At 27.7% G+C, this 5,428-nt stretch overlaps 1 protein-coding gene across 4 annotated transcripts in view; it reads right to left on the reverse strand.

Moving 5' to 3' along the window:
* The window catches only part of LOC111686718 (phosphatidate phosphatase LPIN2), a 57,188-nt gene that overhangs the window by 26,901 nt on the left and 24,859 nt on the right, over window positions 1-5,428 (reverse strand). The gene's annotated exons all lie outside the window — the stretch shown is intronic.

A 5,428-nucleotide genomic window follows, 5' to 3' on the forward strand; every position in this document is an offset into this window, starting at 1 on the left:
TATAGACTAGACTATAGACTAGACTATAGACTAGACTATAGACTAGACTATAGACTAGACTATAGACTAGACTATAGACTAGACTATAGACTAGACCATACACTAGACCATACACTAGACTATAGACTAGACTATAGACTACACTAAAGACTAGAATATAGACAAGACTATAGACTAGACTATAGACTAGACCATAGACTAGACTATAAGCTACACTATCGACTAGACTATTGACTACACTATAGACTAGACTTAAAACTAGACTATAGATTACGCTATAGAATAGACTAAAGACTACACTATAGACTAGACTACAGATTAGCCTATAAAATAGACTATATACTGGACTATAGTATAGACTAAACTATAGACTAGACTACAGACTAGACTAACGACTAGACTGTATACTAAACTATAGACTAGACTACAGACTAGACTAACGACTAGACTGTATACTAAACTATAGACTAGACTATATATTAGACTATAGACTGTACCAATGACAAGGCTATAAACTAGACTATAGACTATACTACAGGCTGTACTGTATACAAAACTATATAATAGAATGTATACAAGACTGTATACTAGACTACGCTAGTATTATGGACTAGACAATAGACTTAATTATAGACTAAACTGTAGAAAATGTTATAGACGAGTCTTTAGACTAAATAAGTTTATAGTCGAGTCCTTATACTAAACTGTAGAATATGCTATAGACCAAACTGAAGACCAGGCTATAGTCGAGACTTAAGAATAGATGATACACTAGACTTTAGAAAAGCCTGGACTGTGTATAGACTTAACTATAAACTAAACAAGAGACTACACTATCTAGTCATAGACATTAGACTACATTGTAGACTAGACTTAAGAATATATTATATATAAATGAATAAACTATAGTCTAGCCTATAGACTATATAATAGAATATTGATTAGACTTAGACTAGACTATATAGTAGACTTTAAGGTAGACTTAGTATAGATTACAATAACTCAATAACGATTGAGTCGTTACGGACCCTGAGTCGTAGACGATTTATGTTTGTATCTAGTATATATTTAAAACATTTCATTATAAACAAATTCTACGTATACAAAATGAAAAAATTTCTTGTTACCCCCACGTTTTTTGTAATCATAACTGATCACTACATATTTATATTTTTTTGTACCACTAGGGGTCTCTTAATTGTTTAAAATTTCGTAAACATCCTACAAATTTTAATAACATTTCCCCACACTTTCATGTTTTTTTTTTTTTTTTTTTTAAATTTTTGCATACCTATCTGTGTTATATATGTATTATACATTTTCTTCCTTATAGACTGTCTGACCTTGTTTTTTCGTCCGACCATACAAATATACATACATATATACATATTTTTCAGTTTTTCTTTATATTTCCCTTCTAAACTGATTTTCTTCTTTAACAGTTGTTTATGATTATTATTATGTTTTCATTCATAAAAAATGTTCTTCTATTTTCTTTATTGTTCGACAATAAAGAATACCTACCTATAGTATAAACAAAATTTGATAATTTTACCATAAATAATTAAGGTTATAAAAATATATATTTTTATATAGTATGAGTAATAATTTTTCCACAAAAAAAAAAATTTGAAATATTTAAGATTGTTTAGAAAAATAAATAAATAATCATGTTTTTAGCTACACATTAGTATGGGTCAAAAATAGGCTTTTCTTTCGGATATTCTAGACTGTAGACTACACTATAAACTAGATGTTATACTTGACTATAAACCAGACTATAGACTTGGCTATACACTAGTAGACTCTAGACTAACTACATATATACTAGACTCTATAGTCTACAGACTAGATTGTAGACTACAGTGTATATGTAAATGGCTAAACTGTACATATATTAGACTATATATAGACTATAGACTAGACTACAGATAATATATTGAAATGTGGACTACACTATAGACTAGACTATAGATTTGACTATAAACTAGACTATAGACTAGAATATAAACTAGACTATAGACTAGAATATAGACTAGAATATAGACTAGAATATAGACTATAATATAGACTAGAATATAGACTAGTCTATTTACTAGACTATAGACTAGACTATAGACTAGAATATAAACTTGATTATAGACTAGACTATAGTTTAGACTATAGACTTGACTATAGACTAGACAATAGACTAGAGTATAGACTAGACTATAGACTAGACTATAGACTAGACTATAGACTAGACAATAGACTATACTATAGACTAGACAATAGACTAGAGTATATCCTAGACTGTATACTATATACTGGACTGTACTATTGGCTAGAGTGTAGTCTACACATAAAACAGGAATATACTATACATAGATTAAACTACAGTCTATATACTAGACTATAGTCTAGACTAGAGACTGGACTGTAGACTAGATTATAGACTAGACTGAAGACTAGATTATAAACTAGACTATAGTTTAGACTATAGACTTGACTATAGTATAGATTATAGTCTAGACTAAGGACTATACTATAGAATAGACTATAGAATATACTATTGACTAGACAAGAGACTAGACTAAAGACTAGACAATAGACTAGACTGTAGATTAAAATATAGACTAGACTATATACTGGAATGTACTATTGACTAGACTGTAATCAACACATGGAACAAGAGTAGACTATAAATATATTACACTGTAGAATATAGACTAGACTGTAGACTAGACTATAGTCTATATACTACACTAGAGACTAGACCAAAGACTAGATTTTAGATTAGACCATAGACTATAGACTAGATTTTAGTTTATATTATAGACTAGGGTATAAACTAGACTATAGACTAAACTATAGACTAGACTATAGACTAGACTATAGACTAGACTATAGACTAGACTATAGACTAGACTATAGACTAGACTAGATTTTAGTCTTTAGCGAAAACTTAAGTCTAAACTTTAAACTGGACTCTATATTAGTCTTTAGACTAAACTTAAGACTAGACTTAAGCGTTAACTTTAGACTAAACTTTAAACTGGACTCTATATTAGTCTTTAGACTAAACTTAAAACTAGACTTAAGCGTAAACTTAAGACTAAACTTTAAACTACTTTTTAGATTAGACTTTAGACTAAACTTAAGGCTAGACTTTAGATTAGTCTTTAAACTTAAGTCTAGACTTTAGACTATAACTGCTAACAGAACACAGAATATAGAGTAGACGATAAAAAGAACGCATAAGTAAAATAGGCTATACCAAAACAAAATCGAACACACCCCCCAATCTTAGAAAAATCAAAATAAAGACTTATTGTCGGTTGTTATTGGTTTTGTTGTTGTTAATCAGACGTTCTTTAAAAAGATCAAAACAACTTTAGATTTCTCAAACATAAAAAAGAATTATGTATAATAGATTGTGTATGAGAAATAGTAAAAAGTTGTTTTACAAGAAAAACTTGTTTTGTTTTTTTTTTGTATGTTTTGCCTTTGTTCGCACTTAATTACGTAGCTATATAGTACATATGTATGTATTGTATGTTCACCTTAAAATTTATCAACAATAAAAGCTTTAAATGAGAACAATTTTCTTATGATAATGATCATTAAGAGTACATATTTAATTGACATAAGAGAATTTAAAAAAATTTAGCTTTTTTGTTTTTTTGTTTACAAATTATTGTTTGGTATTTTTGCAAAACCCCCCAACAAAAAGAGCGAGAGAGAGTGAGCTCCCTAGATAGAGAGTGCGCTACTAAAAGTATTACTCATTTGTGCAGCTGTTAGTAGTAGTAAAAAATAATTTGATTAAACAATTTTTTTTTTCTTGTTTTGGTTTTTTTTGTTGTTGTGGTATAATGTGTGGTGTATTTGTTGTTTGTGTTTTTATTGAATTTTGCTATGGTTCGCTCGTTCGTTGGTTGACTCTGGCTCCGGCTGACTGTATTATATTTTTCTTATAACATTCGAGGTCGTCAACGCGCAAGTTTTAGTTTAATAATCGCACTTGTCGGAGCAACTACAAGAAACAATTTTTTTTAGAAAACAAAGAACCCAAAAAATACTATAGGGAAAAACCCTAAAATAAAGAAAAATAGTTAAAGTATAAAGAAAATAACCCCTATTAAATCATAAATAAAAACTAAGCAGCATTAAAAGAAAAAAACAAGTTAATTACAAATATTATTTTTAGATTTTTATAAAATTTAAGAAAATTTTGTAAAAAAAAGTGTTGTATTAAAAAATGCACAGTTTTTAAGCAAAAATTTAAGTGAAATTCAGAAAACACATTGTGAAATAGAGTGAGTTTTATATAGTGAATTGAAAAAAGAGTTACAGAAAAAAACTGTTAATAATACAATTTTTTATAAAAAACGGAAACTCGCTAGTTTTTCTAAGAAAAAAACCTAAATTGCAACAAAGAAAATTAAACAAATTGCAAGCAGCAGCTATTTTTTTCAAACGGAAGGTAAAAACATTCGTTCATACATACCTATTTTATTAATTAAATTATACCTACCTAAAAAAATCTATTTAGAAAATTGTCTAGTTTTTTTTTTTATTATACATACTTTCTTCTTTAATAATCATCAATTTCATTTTAAATTTCTTTTGCTATTATTCATTTGTTTTTTTTTTCTATTCACATTTGCAAATGTCTACACTACAAACATATGATTGGACTTTGGATACACGTTTGTTTATTAAAAAGAAATATTGTTTTTTCTACTATTCCCCTATCCCTGTATTCTTAACACTTCAAAAAAAAAACAAAAACACCTCCAATAACAACAACATCAACTACATTAGTTGTTTGTATCACCACTGCAAACTGCATATTTATTTGCATTATTGTTTAACGTCATTTATTTGAGTATGAGTGTTTCTGTTGTTGTTGATTTTCTCAGTTTTTTTCGTTTGTTTTTATGTAAACTAATTGAACTTCTTCTCTTTCGATCTTTTAAGGCCCCCAGCAACAACATCTGTAGTTGTTTGATTTTCTCTAAGTTGTTATTGTATTGTTGTTGTTTACGTACATTATTTTCTGTTTATGCAGTTCATTAAAAATTATTCGTTTCTCTACGTAGTGTGTATTTTCATACATATGTACATATGTATGTGTATGTAAATTGTTTTTATTTGATAATTTTGCTATTCATTTAATGGCAGTTTTTATTATTTATGTTTTGTCTGTCAGACTTTAAATATCCGTTAACATTTAAATTAATTTAAATTTGCAAAGAAGAGACTGTATAAAAAATTCATTTTTAATAAACTGATTAAAGAAAAAAAGTAACCTGTTAGTTCAGAATTGAAGAATTTTTATTCATAGATAGATAGATAGATAGATAGATAGATAGATAGATAGATAGATAGATAGATAGATAGATAGATAGATAGACAGATAGATAGATAGATAGATAGATAGATA

Source organism: Lucilia cuprina, chromosome 6 (genome assembly GCF_022045245.1).
Source record: "Lucilia cuprina isolate Lc7/37 chromosome 6, ASM2204524v1, whole genome shotgun sequence".
NCBI classification, from domain to species: Eukaryota; Metazoa; Arthropoda; class Insecta; order Diptera; family Calliphoridae; genus Lucilia; species Lucilia cuprina.